The sequence below is a fragment of the Triturus cristatus genome, chromosome 8 (assembly GCF_964204655.1).
Source record: "Triturus cristatus chromosome 8, aTriCri1.1, whole genome shotgun sequence".
Taxonomy (NCBI): domain Eukaryota; kingdom Metazoa; phylum Chordata; class Amphibia; order Caudata; family Salamandridae; genus Triturus; species Triturus cristatus.
Genome location: NC_140591.1, coordinates 868,402,599 through 868,430,192, shown reverse-complemented (window position 1 = coordinate 868,430,192; position 27,594 = coordinate 868,402,599).

Below are 27,594 nucleotides of genomic sequence, written 5' to 3'. Positions count from 1 at the left end.
AGGTGCTAGAGTTTAGTAGCGAGTGGATACAATAAGGCATAGGATTGAGAGATGTATGCTAGGCTGAAAACAGCAACTGAGATTTTAATTTATAGAGAGGTCTGGATTTTCACAATATTACATAAGCCATAATTCTTCTTAGTAACGCTTTATAAAAATCAGTTGTTTGTTCCATTGCATTAGTATGGAAAATGTCATGTTCTAATAATAGACTAACGGTGGACTTTTCCATCTGTAGAATATACTGATTGACCAGCGGTGGCAGTGTTGCAGAAGAGAACTTCCCTGCATTGCTGAGACGCACAAACAAAAAAAAAAAGAAACGTCATCAGCCTTCTGCTTGATTGATGTATTTATATGGTAAGTCAACCTCACATGTAATCCTTTTGCTAGTCATTAAAAGAAGTTCATAGCATCTCAATGTCCTCGGTACCTTATAGTGGACTCTTCTGCGTAGATAAAATTTCTGTCACCATGGTAGTAATGTGGATGTCATTATGGAGCTCCTTCTAATTAATCAACGACTTTGACGGTCTCTAAGGCTGACAAATCCTTCTTTATATGCCTGTGCTAGAAATATGTCATCAGAGGAAATACTAACTTTTGAGGCTGGAATAAGCTGTCTTAAATTGAGCGAATGAGGTATTTTTTCCTGGAGGGAAGCTCATTTAACATGTTTCTCTGCACTCTCCACGTGTGACTCTGATACTCAAGATGGATGTTTTTTTGTGAGACACAATTCTCACAACTCCATCGCAATTTCAGAAGTAGCTCAATGCTTTCAGTGGCTCTGAGTGCTTTACCATTACAGCGCCTACTTGCATTTCAGTCATAATTACATGTAGTACCCTAGTGCATATTTGCTGATGCATAATCCTCCAGAGTGTCATCTTCACTCAGAGCAATTGGTCCAATGGAGCCCTGACATCATAAAGCTACAGAAGTATGTCATCTGACATGAGGTCTATCCACTATCTAGCAAGCAGTAGGATGTCATTATCATAGTGTTCAAATGGGAAGCAGAGTAGACCGGATGCCCAGCAGAAGACTAAGATGGTGGGATGATAAAATAGGCATTATTTGAGATGTACACTTTTTTGAAGGTGTGTTTGATCATAATATTCTCAACTTGACTATTGTTTCACTGGCTGGGATGTGCTAAAATGAAGAAGTTAGAATCTGTAATTCATACCTTTTATTATTCCCTTTAACGATATCCTAAGCCTTCCTACCCCAGCTTATCAGATGAATAAATTGCTATTGGTGTACCATAACCTAAAAGAATTGCAGTGAAAATGGTACGCTGTTGCATTCTGGCAACCTGATCTTTTTATCCATGTCCAACTATAGGTGCTAGAGTTTAGTAGCGAGTGGATACAATAAGGCATAGGATTGAGAGATGTATGCTAGGCTGAAAACAGCAACTGAGATTTTAATTTATAGAGAGGTCTGGATTTTCACAATATTACATAAGCCATAATTCTTCTTAGTAACGCTTTATAAAAATCAGTTGTTTGTTCCATTGCATTAGTATGGAAAATGTCATGTTCTAATAATAGACTAACGGTGGACTTTTCCATCTGCAGAATATACTGATTGACCAGCGGTGGCAGTGTTGCAGAAGAGAACTTCCCTGCATTGCTGAGACGCACAAACAAAAAAAAAAAGAAACGTCATCAGCCTTCTGCTTGATTGATGTATTTATATGGTAAGTCAACCTCACATGTAATCCTTTTGCTAGTCATTAAAAGAAGTTCATAGCATCTCAATGTCCTCGGTACCTTATAGTGGACTCTTCTGCGTAGATATAATTTCTGTCACCATGGTAGTAATGTGGATGTCATTATGGAGCTCCTTCTAATTAATCAACGACTTTGACGGTCTCTAAGGCTGACAAATCCTTCTTTATATGCCTGTGCTAGAAATATGTCATCAGAGGAAATACTAACTTTTGAGGCTGGAATAAGCTGTCTTAAATTGAGCGAATGAGGTATTTTTTCCTGGAGGGAAGCTCATTTAACATGTTTCTCTGCACTCTCCACGTGTGACTCTGATACTCAAGATGGATGTTTTTTTGTGAGACACAATTCTCACAACTCCATCGCAATTTCAGAAGTAGCTCAATGCTTTCAGTGGCTCTGAGTGCTTTACCATTACAGCGCCTACTTGCATTTCAGTCATAATTACATGTAGTACCCTAGTGCATATTTGCTGATGCATAATCCTCCAGAGTGTCATCTTCACTCAGAGCAATTGGTCCAATGGAGCCCTGACATCATAAAGCTACAGAAGTATGTCATCTGACATGAGGTCTATCCACTATCTAGCAAGCAGTAGGATGTCATTATCATAGTGTTCAAATGGGAAGCAGAGTAGACCGGATGCCCAGCAGAAGACTAAGATGGTGGGATGATAAAATAGGCATTATTTGAGATGTACACTTTTTTGAAGGTGTGTTTGATCATAATATTCTCAACTTGACTATTGTTTCACTGGCTGGGATGTGCTAAAGTGAAGAAGTTAGAATCTGTAATTCATACCTTTTATTATTCCCTTTAACGATATCCTAAGCCTTCCTACCCCAGCTTATCAGATGAATAAATTGCTATTGGTGTACCATAACCTAAAAGAATTGCAGTGAAAATGGTACGCTGTTGCATTCTGGCAACCTGATCTTTTTATCCATGTCCAACTATAGGTGCTAGAGTTTAGTAGCGAGTGGATACAATAAGGCATAGGATTGAGAGATGTATGCTAGGCTGAAAACAGCAACTGAGATTTTAATTTATAGAGGTCTGGATTTTCACAATATTACATAAGCCATAATTCTTCTTAGTAACGCTTTATAAAAATCAGTTGTTTGTTCCATTGCATTAGTATGGAAAATGTCATGTTCTAATAATAGACTAACGGTGGACTTTTCCATCTACAGAATATACTGATTGACCAGCGGTGGCAGTGTTGCAGAAGAGAACTTCCCTGCATTGCTGAGACGCACAAACAAAAAAAAAAAAAGAAACGTCATCAGCCTTCTGCTTGATTGATGTATTTATATGGTAAGTCAACCTCACATGTAATCCTTTTGCTAGTCATTAAAAGAAGTTCATAGCATCTCAATGTCCTCGGTACCTTATAGTGGACTCTTCTGCGTAGATAAAATTTCTGTCACCATGGTAGTAATGTGGATGTCATTATGGAGCTCCTTCTAATTAATCAACGACTTTGACGGTCTCTAAGGCTGACAAATCCTTCTTTATATGCCTGTGCTAGAAATGTCATCAGAGGAAATACTAACTTTTGAGGCTGGAATAAGCTGTCTTAAATTGAGCGAATGAGGTATTTTTTCCTGGAGGGAAGCTCATTTAACATGTTTCTCTGCACTCTCCACGTGTGACTCTGATACTCAAGATGGATGTTTTTTTGTGAGACACAATTCTCACAACTCCATCGCAATTTCAGAAGTAGCTCAATGCTTTCAGTGGCTCTGAGTGCTTTACCATTACAGCGCCTACTTGCATTTCAGTCATAATTACATGTAGTACCCTAGTGCATATTTGCTGATGCATAATCCTCCAGAGTGTCATCTTCACTCAGAGCAATTGGTCCAATGGAGCCCTGACATCATAAAGCTACAGAAGTATGTCATCTGACATGAGGTCTATCCACTATCTAGCAAGCAGTAGGATGTCATTATCATAGTGTTCAAATGGGAAGCAGAGTAGACCGGATGCCCAGCAGAAGACTAAGATGGTGGGATGATAAAATAGGCATTATTTGAGATGTACACTTTTTTGAAGGTGTGTTTGATCATAATATTCTCAACTTGACTATTGTTTCACTGGCTGGGATGTGCTAAAATGAAGAAGTTAGAATCTGTAATTCATACCTTTTATTATTCCCTTTAACGATATCCTAAGCCTTCCTACCCCAGCTTATCAGATGAATAAATTGCTATTGGTGTACCATAACTTAAAAGAATTGCAGTGAAAATGGTACGCTGTTGCATTCTGGCAACCTGATCTTTTTATCCATGTCCAACTATAGGTGCTAGAGTTTAGTAGCGAGTGGATACAATAAGGCATAGGATTGAGAGATGTATGTTAGGCTGAAAACAGCAACTGAGATTTTAATTTATAGAGGTCTGGATTTTCACAATATTACATAAGCCATAATTCTTCTTAGTAACGCTTTATAAAAATCAGTTGTTTGTTCCATTGCATTAGTATGGAAAATGTCATGTTCTAATAATAGACTAACGGTGGACTTTTCCATCTGCAGAATATACTGATTGACCAGCGGTGGCAGTGTTGCAGAAGAGAACTTCCCTGCATTGCTGAGACGCACAAACAAAAAAAAAAAGAAACGTCATCAGCCTTCTGCTTGATTGATGTATTTATATGGTAAGTCAACCTCACATGTAATCCTTTTGCTAGTCATTAAAAGAAGTTCATAGCATCTCAATGTCCTCGGTACCTTATAGTGGACTCTTCTGCGTAGATATAATTTCTGTCACCATGGTAGTAATGTGGATGTCATTATGGAGCTCCTTCTAATTAATCAACGACTTTGACGGTCTCTAAGGCTGACAAATCCTTCTTTATATGCCTGTGCTAGAAATATGTCATCAGAGGAAATACTAACTTTTGAGGCTGGAATAAGCTGTCTTAAATTGAGCGAATGAGGTATTTTTTCCTGGAGGGAAGCTCATTTAACATGTTTCTCTGCACTCTCCACGTGTGACTCTGATACTCAAGATGGATGTTTTTTTGTGAGACACAATTCTCACAACTCCATCGCAATTTCAGAAGTAGCTCAATGCTTTCAGTGGCTCTGAGTGCTTTACCATTACAGCGCCTACTTGCATTTCAGTCATAATTACATGTAGTACCCTAGTGCATATTTGCTGATGCATAATCCTCCAGAGTGTCATCTTCACTCAGAGCAATTGGTCCAATGGAGCCCTGACATCATAAAGCTACAGAAGTATGTCATCTGACATGAGGTCTATCCACTATCTAGCAAGCAGTAGGATGTCATTATCATAGTGTTCAAATGGGAAGCAGAGTAGACCGGATGCCCAGCAGAAGACTAAGATGGTGGGATGATAAAATAGGCATTATTTGAGATGTACACTTTTTTGAAGGTGTGTTTGATCATAATATTCTCAACTTGACTATTGTTTCACTGGCTGGGATGTGCTAAAATGAAGAAGTTAGAATCTGTAATTCATACCTTTTATTATTCCCTTTAACGATATCCTAAGCCTTCCTACCCCAGCTTATCAGATGAATAAATTGCTATTGGTGTACCATAACCTAAAAGAATTGCAGTGAAAATGGTACGCTGTTGCATTCTGGCAACCTGATCTTTTTATCCATGTCCAACTATAGGTGCTAGAGTTTAGTAGCGAGTGGATACAATAAGGCATAGGATTGAGAGATGTATGCTAGGCTGAAAACAGCAACTGAGATTTTAATTTATAGAGAGGTCTGGATTTTCACAATATTACATAAGCCATAATTCTTCTTAGTAACGCTTTATAAAAATCAGTTGTTTGTTCCATTGCATTAGTATGGAAAATGTCATGTTCTAATAATAGACTAACGGTGGACTTTTCCATCTGCAGAATATACTGATTGACCAGCGGTGGCAGTGTTGCAGAAGAGAACTTCCCTGCATTGCTGAGACGCACAAACAAAAAAAAAAAGAAACGTCATCAGCCTTCTGCTTGATTGATGTATTTATATGGTAAGTCAACCTCACATGTAATCCTTTTGCTAGTCATTAAAAGAAGTTCATAGCATCTCAATGTCCTCGGTACCTTATAGTGGACTCTTCTGCGTAGATGTAATTTCTGTCACCATGGTAGTAATGTGGATGTCATTATGGAGCTCCTTCTAATTAATCAACGACTTTGACGGTCTCTAAGGCTGACAAATCCTTCTTTATATGCCTGTGCTAGAAATATGTCATCAGAGGAAATACTAACTTTTGAGGCTGGAATAAGCTGTCTTAAATTGAGCGAATGAGGTATTTTTTCCTGGAGGGAAGCTCATTTAACATGTTTCTCTGCACTCTCCAAGTGTGACTCTGATACTCAAGATGGATGTTTTTTTGTGAGACACAATTCTCACAACTCCATCGCAATTTCAGAAGTAGCTCAATGCTTTCAGTGGCTCTGAGTGCTTTACCATTACAGCGCCTACTTGCATTTCAGTCATAATTACATGTAGTACCCTAGTGCATATTTGCTGATGCATAATCCTCCAGAGTGTCATCTTCACTCAGAGCAATTGGTCCAATGGAGCCCTGACATCATAAAGCTACAGAAGTATGTCATCTGACATGAGGTCTATCCACTATCTAGCAAGCAGTAGGATGTCATTATCATAGTGTTCAAATGGGAAGCAGAGTAGACCAGATGCCCAGCAGAAGACTAAGATGGTGGGATGATAAAATAGGCATTATTTGAGATGTACACTTTTTTGAAGGTGTGTTTGATCATAATATTCTCAACTTGACTATTGTTTCACTGGCTGGGATGTGCTAAAATGAAGAAGTTAGAATCTTAAATTCATACCTTTTATTATTCCCTTTAACGATATCCTAAGCCTTCCTACCCCAGCTTATCAGATGAATAAATTGCTATTGGTGTACCATAACTTAAAAGAATTGCAGTGAAAATGGTACGCTGTTGCATTCTGGCAACCTGATCTTTTTATCCATGTCCAACTATAGGTGCTAGAGTTTAGTAGCGAGTGGATACAATAAGGCATAGGATTGAGAGATGTATGTTAGGCTGAAAACAGCAACTGAGATTTTAATTTATAGAGAGGTCTGGATTTTCACAATATTACATAAGCCATAATTCTTCTTAGTAACGCTTTATAAAAATCAGTTGTTTGTTCCATTGCATTAGTATGGAAAATGTCATGTTCTAATAATAGACTAACGGTGGACTTTTCCATCTGCAGAATATACTGATTGACCAGCGGTGGCAGTGTTGCAGAAGAGAACTTCCCTGCATTGCTGAGACGCACAAACAAAAAAAAAAAAGAAACGTCATCAGCCTTCTGCTTGATTGATGTATTTATATGGTAAGTCAACCTCACATGTAATCCTTTTGCTAGTCATTAAAAGAAGTTCATAGCATCTCAATGTCCTCGGTACCTTATAGTGGACTCTTCTGCGTAGATATAATTTCTGTCACCATGGTAGTAATGTGGATGTCATTATGGAGCTCCTTCTAATTAATCAACGACTTTGACGGTCTCTAAGGCTGACAAATCCTTCTTTATATGCCTGTGCTAGAAATATGTCATCAGAGGAAATACTAACTTTTGAGGCTGGAATAAGCTGTCTTAAATTGAGCGAATGAGGTATTTTTTCCTGGAGGGAAGCTCATTTAACATGTTTCTCTGCACTCTCCACGTGTGACTCTGATACTCAAGATGGATGTTTTTTTGTGAGACACAATTCTCACAACTCCATCGCAATTTCAGAAGTAGCTCAATGCTTTCAGTGGCTCTGAGTGCTTTACCATTACAGCGCCTACTTGCATTTCAGTCATAATTACATGTAGTACCCTAGTGCATATTTGCTGATGCATAATCCTCCAGAGTGTCATCTTCACTCAGAGCAATTGGTCCAATGGAGCCCTGACATCATAAAGCTACAGAAGTATGTCATCTGACATGAGGTCTATCCACTATCTAGCAAGCAGTAGGATGTCATTATCATAGTGTTCAAATGGGAAGCAGAGTAGACCGGATGCCCAGCAGAAGACTAAGATGGTGGGATGATAAAATAGGCATTATTTGAGATGTACACTTTTTTGAAGGTGTGTTTGATCATAATATTCTCAACTTGACTATTGTTTCACTGGCTGGGATGTGCTAAAATGAAGAAGTTAGAATCTGTAATTCATACCTTTTATTATTCCCTTTAACGATATCCTAAGCCTTCCTACCCCAGCTTATCAGATGAATAAATTGCTATTGGTGTACCATAACCTAAAAGAATTGCAGTGAAAATGGTACGCTGTTGCATTCTGGCAACCTGATCTTTTTATCCATGTCCAACTATAGGTGCTAGAGTTTAGTAGCGAGTGGATACAATAAGGCATAGGATTGAGAGATGTATGCTAGGCTGAAAACAGCAACTGAGATTTTAATTTATAGAGAGGTCTGGATTTTCACAATATTACATAAGCCATAATTCTTCTTAGTAACGCTTTATAAAAATCAGTTGTTTGTTCCATTGCATTAGTATGGAAAATGTCATGTTCTAATAATAGACTAACGGTGGACTTTTCCATCTGCAGAATATACTGATTGACCAGCGGTGGCAGTGTTGCAGAAGAGAACTTCCCTGCATTGCTGAGACGCACAAACAAAAAAAAAAAGAAACGTCATCAGCCTTCTGCTTGATTGATGTATTTATATGGTAAGTCAACCTCACATGTAATCCTTTTGCTAGTCATTAAAAGAAGTTCATAGCATCTCAATGTCCTCGGTACCTTATAGTGGACTCTTCTGCGTAGATAAAATTTCTGTCACCATGGTAGTAATGTGGATGTCATTATGGAGCTCCTTCTAATTAATCAACGACTTTGACGGTCTCTAAGGCTGACAAATCCTTCTTTATATGCCTGTGCTAGAAATATGTCATCAGAGGAAATACTAACTTTTGAGGCTGGAATAAGCTGTCTTAAATTGAGCGAATGAGGTATTTTTTCCTGGAGGGAAGCTCATTTAACATGTTTCTCTGCACTCTCCACGTGTGACTCTGATACTCAAGATGGATGTTTTTTTGTGAGACACAATTCTCACAACTCCATCGCAATTTCAGAAGTAGCTCAATGCTTTCAGTGGCTCTGAGTGCTTTACCATTACAGCGCCTACTTGCATTTCAGTCATAATTACATGTAGTACCCTAGTGCATATTTGCTGATGCATAATCCTCCAGAGTGTCATCTTCACTCAGAGCAATTGGTCCAATGGAGCCCTGACATCATAAAGCTACAGAAGTATGTCATCTGACATGAGGTCTATCCACTATCTAGCAAGCAGTAGGATGTCATTATCATAGTGTTCAAATGGGAAGCAGAGTAGACCGGATGCCCAGCAGAAGACTAAGATGGTGGGATGATAAAATAGGCATTATTTGAGATGTACACTTTTTTGAAGGTGTGTTTGATCATAATATTCTCAACTTGACTATTGTTTCACTGGCTGGGATGTGCTAAAATGAAGAAGTTAGAATCTGTAATTCATACCTTTTATTATTCCCTTTAACGATATCCTAAGCCTTCCTACCCCAGCTTATCAGATGAATAAATTGCTATTGGTGTACCATAACCTAAAAGAATTGCAGTGAAAATGGTACGCTGTTGCATTCTGGCAACCTGATCTTTTTATCCATGTCCAACTATAGGTGCTAGAGTTTAGTAGCGAGTGGATACAATAAGGCATAGGATTGAGAGATGTATGCTAGGCTGAAAACAGCAACTGAGATTTTAATTTATAGAGAGGTCTGGATTTTCACAATATTACATAAGCCATAATTCTTCTTAGTAACGCTTTATAAAAATCAGTTGTTTGTTCCATTGCATTAGTATGGAAAATGTCATGTTCTAATAATAGACTAACGGTGGACTTTTCCATCTGCAGAATATACTGATTGACCAGCGGTGGCAGTGTTGCAGAAGAGAACTTCCCTGCATTGCTGAGACGCACAAACAAAAAAAAAAAGAAACGTCATCAGCCTTCTGCTTGATTGATGTATTTATATGGTAAGTCAACCTCACATGTAATCCTTTTGCTAGTCATTAAAAGAAGTTCATAGCATCTCAATGTCCTCGGTACCTTATAGTGGACTCTTCTGCGTAGATAAAATTTCTGTCACCATGGTAGTAATGTGGATGTCATTATGGAGCTCCTTCTAATTAATCAACGACTTTGACGGTCTCTAAGGCTGACAAATCCTTCTTTATATGCCTGTGCTAGAAATATGTCATCAGAGGAAATACTAACTTTTGAGGCTGGAATAAGCTGTCTTAAATTGAGCGAATGAGGTATTTTTTCCTGGAGGGAAGCTCATTTAACATGTTTCTCTGCACTCTCCACGTGTGACTCTGATACTCAAGATGGATGTTTTTTTGTGAGACACAATTCTCACAACTCCATCGCAATTTCAGAAGTAGCTCAATGCTTTCAGTGGCTCTGAGTGCTTTACCATTACAGCGCCTACTTGCATTTCAGTCATAATTACATGTAGTACCCTAGTGCATATTTGCTGATGCATAATCCTCCAGAGTGTCATCTTCACTCAGAGCAATTGGTCCAATGGAGCCCTGACATCATAAAGCTACAGAAGTATGTCATCTGACATGAGGTCTATCCACTATCTAGCAAGCAGTAGGATGTCATTATCATAGTGTTCAAATGGGAAGCAGAGTAGACCGGATGCCCAGCAGAAGACTAAGATGGTGGGATGATAAAATAGGCATTATTTGAGATGTACACTTTTTTGAAGGTGTGTTTGATCATAATATTCTCAACTTGACTATTGTTTCACTGGCTGGGATGTGCTAAAATGAAGAAGTTAGAATCTGTAATTCATACCTTTTATTATTCCCTTTAACGATATCCTAAGCCTTCCTACCCCAGCTTATCAGATGAATAAATTGCTATTGGTGTACCATAACTTAAAAGAATTGCAGTGAAAATGGTACGCTGTTGCATTCTGGCAACCTGATCTTTTTATCCATGTCCAACTATAGGTGCTAGAGTTTGGTAGCGAGTGGATACAATAAGGCATAGGATTGAGAGATGTATGCTAGGCCTAAAACAGCAACTGAGATTTTAATTTATAGAGAGGTCTGGATTTTTACAATATTACATAAGCCATAATTCTGCTTAGTAACGCTTTATAAAAATCAGTTGTTTGTTCCATTGCATTAGTATGGAAAATGTCATGTTCTAATAATAGACTAACGGTGGACTTTTCCATCTGCAGAATATACTGATTGACCAGCGGTGGCAGTGTTGCAGAAGAGAACTTCCCTGCATTGCTGAGACGCACAAACAAAAAAAAAAAGAAACGTCATCAGCCTTCTGCTTGATTGATGTATTTATATGGTAAGTCAACCTCACATGTAATCCTTTTGCTAGTCATTAAAAGAAGTTCATAGCATCTCAATGTCCTCGGTACCTTATAGTGGACTCTTCTGCGTAGATGTAATTTCTGTCACCATGGTAGTAATGTGGATGTCATTATGGAGCTCCTTCTAATTAATCAACGACTTTGACGGTCTCTAAGGCTGACAAATCCTTCTTTATATGCCTGTGCTAGAAATATGTCATCAGAGGAAATACTAACTTTTGAGGCTGGAATAAGCTGTCTTAAATTGAGCGAATGAGGTATTTTTTCCTGGAGGGAAGCTCATTTAACATGTTTCTCTGCACTCTCCAAGTGTGACTCTGATACTCAAGATGGATGTTTTTTTGTGAGACACAATTCTCACAACTCCATCGCAATTTCAGAAGTAGCTCAATGCTTTCAGTGGCTCTGAGTGCTTTACCATTACAGCGCCTACTTGCATTTCAGTCATAATTACATGTAGTACCCTAGTGCATATTTGCTGATGCATAATCCTCCAGAGTGTCATCTTCACTCAGAGCAATTGGTCCAATGGAGCCCTGACATCATAAAGCTACAGAAGTATGTCATCTGACATGAGGTCTATCCACTATCTAGCAAGCAGTAGGATGTCATTATCATAGTGTTCAAATGGGAAGCAGAGTAGACCAGATGCCCAGCAGAAGACTAAGATGGTGGGATGATAAAATAGGCATTATTTGAGATGTACACTTTTTTGAAGGTGTGTTTGATCATAATATTCTCAACTTGACTATTGTTTCACTGGCTGGGATGTGCTAAAATGAAGAAGTTAGAATCTGTAATTCATACCTTTTATTATTCCCTTTAACGATATCCTAAGCCTTCCTACCCCAGCTTATCAGATGAATAAATTGCTATTGGTGTACCATAACCTAAAAGAATTGCAGTGAAAATGGTACGCTGTTGCATTCTGGCAACCTGATCTTTTTATCCATGTCCAACTATAGGTGCTAGAGTTTAGTAGCGAGTGGATACAATAAGGCATAGGATTGAGAGATGTATGCTAGGCTGAAAACAGCAACTGAGATTTTAATTTATAGAGAGGTCTGGATTTTCACAATATTACATAAGCCATAATTCTGCTTAGTAACGCTTTATAAAAATCAGTTGTTTGTTCCATTGCATTAGTATGGAAAATGTCATGTTCTAATAATAGACTAACGGTGGACTTTTCCATCTGCAGAATATACTGATTGACCAGCGGTGGCAGTGTTGCAGAAGAGAACTTCCCTGCATTGCTGAGACGCACAAACAAAAAAAAAAGAAACGTCATCAGCCTTCTGCTTGATTGATGTATTTATATGGTAAGTCAACCTCACATGTAATCCTTTTGCTAGTCATTAAAAGAAGTTCATAGCATCTCAATGTCCTCGGTACCTTATAGTGGACTCTTCTGCGTAGATAAAATTTCTGTCACCATGGTAGTAATGTGGATGTCATTATGGAGCTCCTTCTAATTAATCAACGACTTTGACGGTCTCTAAGGCTGACAAATCCTTCTTTATATGCCTGTGCTAGAAATATGTCATCAGAGGAAATACTAACTTTTGAGGCTGGAATAAGCTGTCTTAAATTGAGCGAATGAGGTATTTTTTCCTGGAGGGAAGCTCATTTAACATGTTTCTCTGCACTCTCCACGTGTGACTCTGATACTCAAGATGGATGTTTTTTTGTGAGACACAATTCTCACAACTCCATCGCAATTTCAGAAGTAGCTCAATGCTTTCAGTGGCTCTGAGTGCTTTACCATTACAGCGCCTACTTGCATTTCAGTCATAATTACATGTAGTACCCTAGTGCATATTTGCTGATGCATAATCCTCCAGAGTGTCATCTTCACTCAGAGCAATTGGTCCAATGGAGCCCTGACATCATAAAGCTACAGAAGTATGTCATCTGACATGAGGTCTATCCACTATCTAGCAAGCAGTAGGATGTCATTATCATAGTGTTCAAATGGGAAGCAGAGTAGACCAGATGCCCAGCAGAAGACTAAGATGGTGGGATGATAAAATAGGCATTATTTGAGATGTACACTTTTTTGAAGGTGTGTTTGATCATAATATTCTCAACTTGACTATTGTTTCACTGGCTGGGATGTGCTAAAATGAAGAAGTTAGAATCTTAAATTCATACCTTTTATTATTCCCTTTAACGATATCCTAAGCCTTCCTACCCCAGCTTATCAGATGAATAAATTGCTATTGGTGTACCATAACTTAAAAGAATTGCAGTGAAAATGGTACGCTGTTGCATTCTGGCAACCTGATCTTTTTATCCATGTCCAACTATAGGTGCTAGAGTTTAGTAGCGAGTGGATACAATAAGGCATAGGATTGAGAGATGTATGTTAGGCTGAAAACAGCAACTGAGATTTTAATTTATAGAGAGGTCTGGATTTTCACAATATTACATAAGCCATAATTCTTCTTAGTAACGCTTTATAAAAATCAGTTGTTTGTTCCATTGCATTAGTATGGAAAATGTCATGTTCTAATAATAGACTAACGGTGGACTTTTCCATCTGCAGAATATACTGATTGACCAGCGGTGGTAGTGTTGCAGAAGAGAACTTCCCTGCATTGCTGAGACGCACAAACAAAAAAAAAAAAGAAACGTCATCAGCCTTCTGCTTGATTGATGTATTTATATGGTAAGTCAACCTCACATGTAATCCTTTTGCTAGTCATTAAAAGAAGTTCATAGCATCTCAATGTCCTCGGTACCTTATAGTGGACTCTTCTGCGTAGATATAATTTCTGTCACCATGGTAGTAATGTGGATGTCATTATGGAGCTCCTTCTAATTAATCAACGACTTTGACGGTCTCTAAGGCTGACAAATCCTTCTTTATATGCCTGTGCTAGAAATATGTCATCAGAGGAAATACTAACTTTTGAGGCTGGAATAAGCTGTCTTAAATTGAGCGAATGAGGTATTTTTTCCTGGAGGGAAGCTCATTTAACATGTTTCTCTGCACTCTCCACGTGTGACTCTGATACTCAAGATGGATGTTTTTTTGTGAGACACAATTCTCACAACTCCATCGCAATTTCAGAAGTAGCTCAATGCTTTCAGTGGCTCTGAGTGCTTTACCATTACAGCGCCTACTTGCATTTCAGTCATAATTACATGTAGTACCCTAGTGCATATTTGCTGATGCATAATCCTCCAGAGTGTCATCTTCACTCAGAGCAATTGGTCCAATGGAGCCCTGACATCATAAAGCTACAGAAGTATGTCATCTGACATGAGGTCTATCCACTATCTAGCAAGCAGTAGGATGTCATTATCATAGTGTTCAAATGGGAAGCAGAGTAGACCGGATGCCCAGCAGAAGACTAAGATGGTGGGATGATAAAATAGGCATTATTTGAGATGTACACTTTTTTGAAGGTGTGTTTGATCATAATATTCTCAACTTGACTATTGTTTCACTGGCTGGGATGTGCTAAAATGAAGAAGTTAGAATCTGTAATTCATACCTTTTATTATTCCCTTTAACGATATCCTAAGCCTTCCTACCCCAGCTTATCAGATGAATAAATTGCTATTGGTGTACCATAACCTAAAAGAATTGCAGTGAAAATGGTACGCTGTTGCATTCTGGCAACCTGATCTTTTTATCCATGTCCAACTATAGGTGCTAGAGTTTAGTAGCGAGTGGATACAATAAGGCATAGGATTGAGAGATGTATGCTAGGCTGAAAACAGCAACTGAGATTTTAATTTATAGAGAGGTCTGGATTTTCACAATATTACATAAGCCATAATTCTTCTTAGTAACGCTTTATAAAAATCAGTTGTTTGTTCCATTGCATTAGTATGGAAAATGTCATGTTCTAATAATAGACTAACGGTGGACTTTTCCATCTGCAGAATATACTGATTGACCAGCGGTGGCAGTGTTGCAGAAGAGAACTTCCCTGCATTGCTGAGACGCACAAACAAAAAAAAAAAGAAACGTCATCAGCCTTCTGCTTGATTGATGTATTTATATGGTAAGTCAACCTCACATGTAATCCTTTTGCTAGTCATTAAAAGAAGTTCATAGCATCTCAATGTCCTCGGTACCTTATAGTGGACTCTTCTGCGTAGATAAAATTTCTGTCACCATGGTAGTAATGTGGATGTCATTATGGATCTCCTTCTAATTAATCAACGACTTTGACGGTCTCTAAGGCTGACAAATCCTTCTTTATATGCCTGTGCTAGAAATATGTCATCAGAGGAAATACTAACTTTTGAGGCTGGAATAAGCTGTCTTAAATTGAGCGAATGAGGTATTTTTTCCTGGAGGGAAGCTCATTTAACATGTTTCTCTGCACTCTCCACGTGTGACTCTGATACTCAAGATGGATGTTTTTTTGTGAGACACAATTCTCACAACTCCATCGCAATTTCAGAAGTAGCTCAATGCTTTCAGTGGCTCTGAGTGCTTTACCATTACAGCGCCTACTTGCATTTCAGTCATAATTACATGTAGTACCCTAGTGCATATTTGCTGATGCATAATCCTCCAGAGTGTCATCTTCACTCAGAGCAATTGGTCCAATGGAGCCCTGACATCATAAAGCTACAGAAGTATGTCATCTGACATGAGGTCTATCCACTATCTAGCAAGCAGTAGGATGTCATTATCATAGTGTTAAAATGGGAAGCAGAGTAGACCGGATGCCCAGCAGAAGACTAAGATGGTGGGATGATAAAATAGGCATTATTTGAGATGTACACTTTTTTGAAGGTGTGTTTGATCATAATATTCTCAACTTGACTATTGTTTCACTGGCTGGGATGTGCTAAAATGAAGAAGTTAGAATCTGTAATTCATACCTTTTATTATTCCCTTTAACGATATCCTAAGCCTTCCTACCCCAGCTTATCAGATGAATAAATTGCTATTGGTGTACCATAACTTAAAAGAATTGCAGTGAAAATGGTACGCTGTTGCATTCTGGCAACCTGATCTTTTTATCCATGTCCAACTATAGGTGCTAGAGTTTGGTAGCGAGTGGATACAATAAGGCATAGGATTGAGAGATGTATGCTAGGCCTAAAACAGCAACTGAGATTTTAATTTATAGAGAGGTCTGGATTTTCACAATATTACATAAGCCATAATTCTGCTTAGTAACGCTTTATAAAAATCAGTTGTTTGTTCCATTGCATTAGTATGGAAAATGTCATGTTCTAATAATAGACTAACGGTGGACTTTTCCATCTGCAGAATATACTGATTGACCAGCGGTGGCAGTGTTGCAGAAGAGAACTTCCCTGCATTGCTGAGACGCACAAACAAAAAAAAAAAGAAACGTCATCAGCCTTCTGCTTGATTGATGTATTTATATGGTAAGTCAACCTCACATGTAATCCTTTTGCTAGTCATTAAAAGAAGTTCATAGCATCTCAATGTCCTCGGTACCTTATAGTGGACTCTTCTGCGTAGATATAATTTCTGTCACCATGGTAGTAATGTGGATGTCATTATGGAGCTCCTTCTAATTAATCAACGACTTTGACGGTCTCTAAGGCTGACAAATCCTTCTTTATATGCCTGTGCTAGAAATATGTCATCAGAGGAAATACTAACTTTTGAGGCTGGAATAAGCTGTCTTAAATTGAGCGAATGAGGTATTTTTTCCTGGAGGGAAGCTCATTTAACATGTTTCTCTGCACTCTCCACGTGTGACTCTGATACTCAAGATGGATGTTTTTTTGTGAGACACAATTCTCACAACTCCATCGCAATTTCAGAAGTAGCTCAATGCTTTCAGTGGCTCTGAGTGCTTTACCATTACAGCGCCTACTTGCATTTCAGTCATAATTACATGTAGTACCCTAGTGCATATTTGCTGATGCATAATCCTCCAGAGTGTCATCTTCACTCAGAGCAATTGGTCCAATGGAGCCCTGACATCATAAAGCTACAGAAGTATGTCATCTGACATGAGGTCTATCCACTATCTAGCAAGCAGTAGGATGTCATTATCATAGTGTTCAAATGGGAAGCAGAGTAGACCAGATGCCCAGCAGAAGACGAAGATGGTGGGATGATAAAATAGGCATTATTTGAGATGTACACTTTTTTGAAGGTGTGTTTGATCATAATATTCTCAACTTGACTATTGTTTCACTGGCTGGGATGTGCTAAAATGAAGAAGTTAGAATCTTAAATTCATACCTTTTATTATTCCCTTTAACGATATCCTAAGCCTTCCTACCCCAGCTTATCAGATGAATAAATTGCTATTGGTGTACCATAACTTAAAAGAATTGCAGTGAAAATGGTACGCTGTTGCATTCTGGCAACCTGATCTTTTTATCCATGTCCAACTATAGGTGCTAGAGTTTAGTAGCGAGTGGATACAATAAGGCATAGGATTGAGAGATGTATGTTAGGCTGAAAACAGCAACTGAGATTTTAATTTATAGAGAGGTCTGGATTTTCACAATATTACATAAGCCATAATTCTTCTTAGTAACGCTTTATAAAAATCAGTTGTTTGTTCCATTGCATTAGTATGGAAAATGTCATGTTCTAATAATAGACTAACGGTGGACTTTTCCATCTGCAGAATATACTGATTGACCAGCGGTGGCAGTGTTGCAGAAGAGAACTTCCCTGCATTGCTGAGACGCACAAACAAAAAAAAAAAGAAACGTCATCAGCCTTCTGCTTGATTGATGTATTTATATGGTAAGTCAACCTCACATGTAATCCTTTTGCTAGTCATTAAAAGAAGTTCATAGCATCTCAATGTCCTCGGTACCTTATAGTGGACTCTTCTGCGTAGATATAATTTCTGTCACCATGGTAGTAATGTGGATGTCATTATGGAGCTCCTTCTAATTAATCAACGACTTTGACGGTCTCTAAGGCTGACAAATCCTTCTTTATATGCCTGTGCTAGAAATATGTCATCAGAGGAAATACTAACTTTTGAGGCTGGAATAAGCTGTCTTAAATTGAGCGAATGAGGTATTTTTTCCTGGAGGGAAGCTCATTTAACATGTTTCTCTGCACTCTCCACGTGTGACTCTGATACTCAAGATGGATGTTTTTTTGTGAGACACAATTCTCACAACTCCATCGCAATTTCAGAAGTAGCTCAATGCTTTCAGTGGCTCTGAGTGCTTTACCATTACAGCGCCTACTTGCATTTCAGTCATAATTACATGTAGTACCCTAGTGCATATTTGCTGATGCATAATCCTCCAGAGTGTCATCTTCACTCAGAGCAATTGGTCCAATGGAGCCCTGACATCATAAAGCTACAGAAGTATGTCATCTGACATGAGGTCTATCCACTATCTAGCAAGCAGTAGGATGTCATTATCATAGTGTTCAAATGGGAAGCAGAGTAGACCGGATGCCCAGCAGAAGACTAAGATGGTGGGATGATAAAATAGGCATTATTTGAGATGTACACTTTTTTGAAGGTGTGTTTGATCATAATATTCTCAACTTGACTATTGTTTCACTGGCTGGGATGTGCTAAAATGAAGAAGTTAGAATCTGTAATTCATACCTTTTATTATTCCCTTTAACGATATCCTAAGCCTTCCTACCCCAGCTTATCAGATGAATAAATTGCTATTGGTGTACCATAACCTAAAAGAATTGCAGTGAAAATGGTACGCTGTTGCATTCTGGCAACCTGATCTTTTTATCCATGTCCAACTATAGGTGCTAGAGTTTAGTAGCGAGTGGATACAATAAGGCATAGGATTGAGAGATGTATGCTAGGCTGAAAACAGCAACTGAGATTTTAATTTATAGAGAGGTCTGGATTTTCACAATATTACATAAGCCATAATTCTTCTTAGTAACGCTTTATAAAAATCAGTTGTTTGTTCCATTGCATTAGTATGGAAAATGTCATGTTCTAATAATAGACTAACGGTGGACTTTTCCATCTGCAGAATATACTGATTGACCAGCGGTGGCAGTGTTGCAGAAGAGAACTTCCCTGCATTGCTGAGACGCACAAACAAAAAAAAAAAGAAACGTCATCAGCCTTCTGCTTGATTGATGTATTTATATGGTAAGTCAACCTCACATGTAATCCTTTTGCTAGTCATTAAAAGAAGTTCATAGCATCTCAATGTCCTCGGTACCTTATAGTGGACTCTTCTGCGTAGATAAAATTTCTGTCACCATGGTAGTAATGTGGATGTCATTATGGATCTCCTTCTAATTAATCAACGACTTTGACGGTCTCTAAGGCTGACAAATCCTTCTTTATATGCCTGTGCTAGAAATATGTCATCAGAGGAAATACTAACTTTTGAGGCTGGAATAAGCTGTCTTAAATTGAGCGAATGAGGTATTTTTTCCTGGAGGGAAGCTCATTTAACATGTTTCTCTGCACTCTCCACGTGTGACTCTGATACTCAAGATGGATGTTTTTTTGTGAGACACAATTCTCACAACTCCATCGCAATTTCAGAAGTAGCTCAATGCTTTCAGTGGCTCTGAGTGCTTTACCATTACAGCGCCTACTTGCATTTCAGTCATAATTACATGTAGTACCCTAGTGCATATTTGCTGATGCATAATCCTCCAGAGTGTCATCTTCACTCAGAGCAATTGGTCCAATGGAGCCCTGACATCATAAAGCTACAGAAGTATGTCATCTGACATGAGGTCTATCCACTATCTAGCAAGCAGTAGGATGTCATTATCATAGTGTTCAAATGGGAAGCAGAGTAGACCGGATGCCCAGCAGAAGACTAAGATGGTGGGATGATAAAATAGGCATTATTTGAGATGTACACTTTTTTGAAGGTGTGTTTGATCATAATATTCTCAACTTGACTATTGTTTCACTGGCTGGGATGTGCTAAAATGAAGAAGTTAGAATCTGTAATTCATACCTTTTATTATTCCCTTTAACGATATCCTAAGCCTTCCTACCCCAGCTTATCAGATGAATAAATTGCTATTGGTGTACCATAACTTAAAAGAATTGCAGTGAAAATGGTACGCTGTTGCATTCTGGCAACCTGATCTTTTTATCCATGTCCAACTATAGGTGCTAGAGTTTGGTAGCGAGTGGATACAATAAGGCATAGGATTGAGAGATGTATGCTAGGCCTAAAACAGCAACTGAGATTTTAATTTATAGAGAGGTCTGGATTTTCACAATATTACATAAGCCATAATTCTGCTTAGTAACGCTTTATAAAAATCAGTTGTTTGTTCCATTGCATTAGTATGGAAAATGTCATGTTCTAATAATAGACTAACGGTGGACTTTTCCATCTGCAGAATATACTGATTGACCAGCGGTGGCAGTGTTGCAGAAGAGAACTTCCCTGCATTGCTGAGACGCACAAACAAAAAAAAAAAGAAACGTCATCAGCCTTCTGCTTGATTGATGTATTTATATGGTAAGTCAACCTCACATGTAATCCTTTTGCTAGTCATTAAAAGAAGTTCATAGCATCTCAATGTCCTCGGTACCTTATAGTGGACTCTTCTGCGTAGATATAATTTCTGTCACCATGGTAGTAATGTGGATGTCATTATGGAGCTCCTTCTAATTAATCAACGACTTTGACGGTCTCTAAGGCTGACAAATCCTTCTTTATATGCCTGTGCTAGAAATATGTCATCAGAGGAAATACTAACTTTTGAGGCTGGAATAAGCTGTCTTAAATTGAGCGAATGAGGTATTTTTTCCTGGAGGGAAGCTCATTTAACATGTTTCTCTGCACTCTCCACGTGTGACTCTGATACTCAAGATGGATGTTTTTTTGTGAGACACAATTCTCACAACTCCATCGCAATTTCAGAAGTAGCTCAATGCTTTCAGTGGCTCTGAGTGCTTTACCATTACAGCGCCTACTTGCATTTCAGTCATAATTACATGTAGTACCCTAGTGCATATTTGCTGATGCATAATCCTCCAGAGTGTCATCTTCACTCAGAGCAATTGGTCCAATGGAGCCCTGACATCATAAAGCTACAGAAGTATGTCATCTGACATGAGGTCTATCCACTATCTAGCAAGCAGTAGGATGTCATTATCATAGTGTTCAAATGGGAAGCAGAGTAGACCGGATGCCCAGCAGAAGACTAAGATGGTGGGATGATAAAATAGGCATTATTTGAGATGTACACTTTTTTGAAGGTGTGTTTGATCATAATATTCTCAACTTGACTATTGTTTCACTGGCTGGGATGTGCTAAAATGAAGAAGTTAGAATCTGTAATTCATACCTTTTATTATTCCCTTTAACGATATCCTAAGCCTTCCTACCCCAGCTTATCAGATGAATAAATTGCTATTGGTGTACCATAACTTAAAAGAATTGCAGTGAAAATGGTACGCTGTTGCATTCTGGCAACCTGATCTTTTTATCCATGTCCAACTATAGGTGCTAGAGTTTAGTAGCGAGTGGATACAATAAGGCATAGGATTGAGAGATGTATGTTAGGCTGAAAACAGCAACTGAGATTTTAATTTATAGAGAGGTCTGGATTTTAACAATATTACATAAGCCATAATTCTTCTTAGTAACGCTTTATAAAAATCAGTTGTTTGTTCCATTGCATTAGTATGGAAAATGTCATGTTCTAATAATAGACTAACGGTGGACTTTTCCATCTGCAGAATATACTGATTGACCAGCGGTGGCAGTGTTGCAGAAGAGAACTTCCCTGCATTGCTGAGACGCACAAAAAAAAAAAGAAAGCAACGTCATCAGCCTTCTGCTTGATTGATGTATTTATATGGTAAGTCAACCTCACATGTAATCCTTTTGCTAGTCATTAAAAGAAGTTCATAGCATCTCAATGTCCTCGGTACCTTATAGTGGACTCTTCTGCGTAGATATAATTTCTGTCACCATGGTAGTAATGTGGATGTCATTATGGAGCTCCTTCTAATTAATCAACGACTTTGACGGTCTCTAAGGCTGACCAATCCTTCTTTATATGCCTGTGCTAGAAATATGTCATCAGAGGAAATACTAACTTTTGAGGCTGGAATAAGCTGTCTTAAATTGAGCGAATGAGGTATTTTTTCCTGGAGGGAAGCTCATTTAACATGTTTCTCTGCACTCTCCACGTGTGACTCTGATACTCAAGATGGATGTTTTTTTGTGAGACACAATTCTCACAACTTCATCGCAATTTCAGAAGTAGCTCAATGCTTTCAGTGGCTCTGAGTGCTTTACCATTACAGCGCCTACTTGCATTTCAGTCATAATTACATGTAGTACCCTAGTGCATATTTGCTGATGCATAATCCTCCAGAGTGTCATCTTCACTCAGAGCAATTGGTCCAATGGAGCCCTGACATCATAAAGCTACAGAAGTATGTCATCTGACATGAGGTCTATCCACTATCTAGCAAGCAGTAGGATGTCATTATCATAGTGTTCAAATGGGAAGCAGAGTAGACCGGATGCCCAGCAGAAGACTAAGATGGTGGGATGATAAAATAGGCATTATTTGAGATGTACACTTTTTTGAAGGTGTGTTTGATCATAATATTCTCAACTTGACTATTGTTTCACTGGCTGGGATGTGCTAAAATGAAGAAGTTAAAATCTGTAATTCATACCTTTTATTATTCCCTTTAACGATATCCTAAGCCTTCCTACCCCAGCTTATCAGATGAATAAATTGCTATTGGTGTACCATAACTTAAAAGAATTGCAGTGAAAATGGTACGCTGTTGCATTCTGGCAACCTGATCTTTTTATCCATGTCCAACTATAGGTGCTAGAGTTTAGTAGCGAGTGGATACAATAAGGCATAGGATTGAGAGATGTATGCTAGGCTTAAAACAGCAACTGAGATTTTAATTTATAGAGAGGTCTGGATTTTCACAATATTACATAAGCCATAATTCTTCTTAGTAACGCTTTATAAAAATCAGTTGTTTGTTCCATTGCATTAGTATGGAAAATGTCATGTTCTAATAATAGACTAACGGTGGACTTTTCCATCTGCAGAATATACTGATTGACCAGCGGTGGCAGTGTTGCAGAAGAGAACTTCCCTGCATTGCTGAGACGCACAAAAAAAAAAAAGAAAGCAACGTCATCAGCCTTCTGCTTGATTGATGTATTTATATGGTAAGTCAACCTCACATGTAATCCTTTTGCTAGTCATTAAAAGAAGTTCATAGCATCTCAATGTCCTCGGTACCTTATAGTGGACTCTTCTGCGTAGATATAATTTCTGTCACCATGGTAGTAATGTGGATGTCATTATGGAGCTCCTTCTAATTAATCAACGACTTTGACGGTCTCTAAGGCTGACCAATCCTTCTTTATATGCCTGTGCTAGAAATATGTCATCAGAGGAAATACTAACTTTTGAGGCTGGAATAAGCTGTCTTAAATTGAGCGAATGAGGTATTTTTTCCTGGAGGGAAGCTCATTTAACATGTTTCTCTGCACTCTCCACGTGTGACTCTGATACTCAAGATGGATGTTTTTTTGTGAGACACAATTCTCACAACTTCATCGCAATTTCAGAAGTAGCTCAATGCTTTCAGTGGCTCTGAGTGCTTTACCATTACAGCGCCTACTTGCATTTCAGTCATAATTACATGTAGTACCCTAGTGCATATTTGCTGATGCATAATCCTCCAGAGTGTCATCTTCACTCAGAGCAATTGGTCCAATGGAGCCCTGACATCATAAAGCTACAGAAGTATGTCATCTGACATGAGGTCTATCCACTATCTAGCAAGCAGTAGGATGTCATTATCATAGTGTTCAAATGGGAAGCAGAGTAGACCGGATGCCCAGCAGAAGACTAAGATGGTGGGATGATAAAATAGGCATTATTTGAGATGTACACTTTTTTGAAGGTGTGTTTGATCATAATATTCTCAACTTGACTATTGTTTCACTGGCTGGGATGTGCTAAAATGAAGAAGTTAGAATCTGTAATTCATACCTTTTATTATTCCCTTTAACGATATCCTAAACCTTCCTACCCCAGCTTATCAGATGAATAAATTGCTATTGGTGTACCATAACTTAAAAGAATTGCAGTGAAAATGGTACGCTGTTGCATTCTGGCAACCTGATCTTTTTATCCATGTCCAACTATAGGTGCTAGAGTTTAGTAGCGAGTGGATACAATAAGGCATAGGATTGAGAGATGTATGCTAGGCTGAAAACAGCAACTGAGATTTTAATTTATAGAGAGGTCTGGATTTTCACAATATTACATAAGCCATAATTCTTCTTAGTAACGCTTTATAAAAATCAGTTGTTTGTTCCATTGCATTAGTATGGAAAATGTCATGTTCTAATAATAGACTAACGGTGGACTTTTCCATCTGCAGAATATACTGATTGACCAGCGGTGGCAGTGTTGCAGAAGAGAACTTCCCTGCATTGCTGAGACGCACAAACAAAAAAAAAAAGAAACGTCATCAGCCTTCTGCTTGATTGATGTATTTATATGGTAAGTCAACCTCACATGTAATCCTTTTGCTAGTCATTAAAAGAAGTTCATAGCATCTCAATGTCCTCGGTACCTTATAGTGGACTCTTCTGCGTAGATGTAATTTCTGTCACCATGGTAGTAATGTGGATGTCATTATGGAGCTCCTTCTAATTAATCAACGACTTTGACGGTCTCTAAGGCTGACAAATCCTTCTTTATATGCCTGTGCTAGAAATATGTCATCAGAGGAAATACTAACTTTTGAGGCTGGAATAAGCTGTCTTAAATTGAGCGAATGAGGTATTTTTTCCTGGAGGGAAGCTCATTTAACATGTTTCTCTGCACTCTCCACGTGTGACTCTGATACTCAAGATGGATGTTTTTTTGTGAGACACAATTCTCACAACTCCATCGCAATTTCAGAAGTAGCTCAATGCTTTCAGTGGCTCTGAGTGCTTTACCATTACAGCGCCTACTTGCATTTCAGTCATAATTACATGTAGTACCCTAGTGCATATTTGCTGATGCATAATCCTCCAGAGTGTCATCTTCACTCAGAGCAATTGGTCCAATGGAGCCCTGACATCATAAAGCTACAGAAGTATGTCATCTGACATGAGGTCTATCCACTATCTAGCAAGCAGTAGGATGTCATTATCATAGTGTTCAAATGGGAAGCAGAGTAGACCGGATGCCCAGCAGAAGACTAAGATGGTGGGATGATAAAATAGGCATTATTTGAGATGTACACTTTTTTGAAGGTGTGTTTGATCATAATATTCTCAACTTGACTATTGTTTCACTGGCTGGGATGTGCTAAAATGAAGAAGTTAGAATCTGTAATTCATACCTTTTATTATTCCCTTTAACGATATCCTAAGCCTTCCTACCCCAGCTTATCAGATGAATAAATTGCTATTGGTGTACCATAACTTAAAAGAATTGCAGTGAAAATGGTACGCTGTTGCATTCTGGCAACCTGATCTTTTTATCCATGTCCAACTATAGGTGCTAGAGTTTAGTAGCGAGTGGATACAATAAGGCATAGGATTGAGAGATGTATGTTAGGCTGAAAACAGCAACTGAGATTTTAATTTATAGAGAGGTCTGGATTTTAACAATATTACATAAGCCATAATTCTTCTTAGTAACGCTTTATAAAAATCAGTTGTTTGTTCCATTGCATTAGTATGGAAAATGTCATGTTCTAATAATAGACTAACGGTGGACTTTTCCATCTGCAGAATATACTGATTGACCAGCGGTGGCAGTGTTGCAGAAGAGAACTTCCCTGCATTGCTGAGACGCACAAAAAAAAAAAAGAAAGCAACGTCATCAGCCTTCTGCTTGATTGATGTATTTATATGGTAAGTCAACCTCACATGTAATCCTTTTGCTAGTCATTAAAAGAAGTTCATAGCATCTCAATGTCCTCGGTACCTTATAGTGGACTCTTCTGCGTAGATATAATTTCTGTCACCATGGTAGTAATGTGGATGTCATTATGGAGCTCCTTCTAATTAATCAACGACTTTGACGGTCTCTAAGGCTGACCAATCCTTCTTTATATGCCTGTGCTAGAAATATGTCATCAGAGGAAATACTAACTTTTGAGGCTGGAATAAGCTGTCTTAAATTGAGCGAATGAGGTATTTTTTCCTGGAGGGAAGCTCATTTAACATGTTTCTCTGCACTCTCCACGTGTGACTCTGATACTCAAGATGGATGTTTTTTTGTGAGACACAATTCTCACAACTCCATCGCAATTTCAGAAGTAGCTCAATGCTTTCAGTGGCTCTGAGTGCTTTACCATTACAGCGCCTACTTGCATTTCAGTCATAATTACATGTAGTACCCTAGTGCATATTTGCTGATGCATAATCCTCCAGAGTGTCATCTTCACTCAGAGCAATTGGTCCAATGGAGCCCTGACATCATAAAGCTACAGAAGTATGTCATCTGACATGAGGTCTATCCACTATCTAGCAAGCAGTAGGATGTCATTATCATAGTGTTCAAATGGGAAGCAGAGTAGACCAGATGCCCAGCAGAAGACGAAGATGGTGGGATGATAAAATAGGCATTATTTGAGATGTACACTTTTTTGAAGGTGTGTTTGATCATAATATTCTCAACTTGACTATTGTTTCACTGGCTGGGATGTGCTAAAATGAAGAAGTTAGAATCTTAAATTCATACCTTTTATTATTCCCTTTAACGATATCCTAAGCCTTCCTACCCCAGCTTATCAGATGAATAAATTGCTATTGGTGTACCATAACTTAAAAGAATTGCAGTGAAAATGGTACGCTGTTGCATTCTGGCAACCTGATCTTTTTATCCATGTCCAACTATAGGTGCTAGAGTTTAGTAGCGAGTGGATACAATAAGGCATAGGATTGAGAGATGTATGTTAGGCTGAAAACAGCAACTGAGATTTTAATTTATAGAGAGGTCTGGATTTTCACAATATTACATAAGCCATAATTCTTCTTAGTAACGCTTTATAAAAATCAGTTGTTTGTTCCATTGCATTAGTATGGAAAATGTCATGTTCTAATAATAGACTAACGGTGGACTTTTCCATCTGCAGAATATACTGATTGACCAGCGGTGGCAGTGTTGCAGAAGAGAACTTCCCTGCATTGCTGAGACGCACAAACAAAAAAAAAAAGAAACGTCATCAGCCTTCTGCTTGATTGATGTATTTATATGGTAAGTCAACCTCACATGTAATCCTTTTGCTAGTCATTAAAAGAAGTTCATAGCATCTCAATGTCCTCGGTACCTTATAGTGGACTCTTCTGCGTAGATATAATTTCTGTCACCATGGTAGTAATGTGGATGTCATTATGGAGCTCCTTCTAATTAATCAACGACTTTGACGGTCTCTAAGGCTGACAAATCCTTCTTTATATGCCTGTGCTAGAAATATGTCATCAGAGGAAATACTAACTTTTGAGGCTGGAATAAGCTGTCTTAAATTGAGC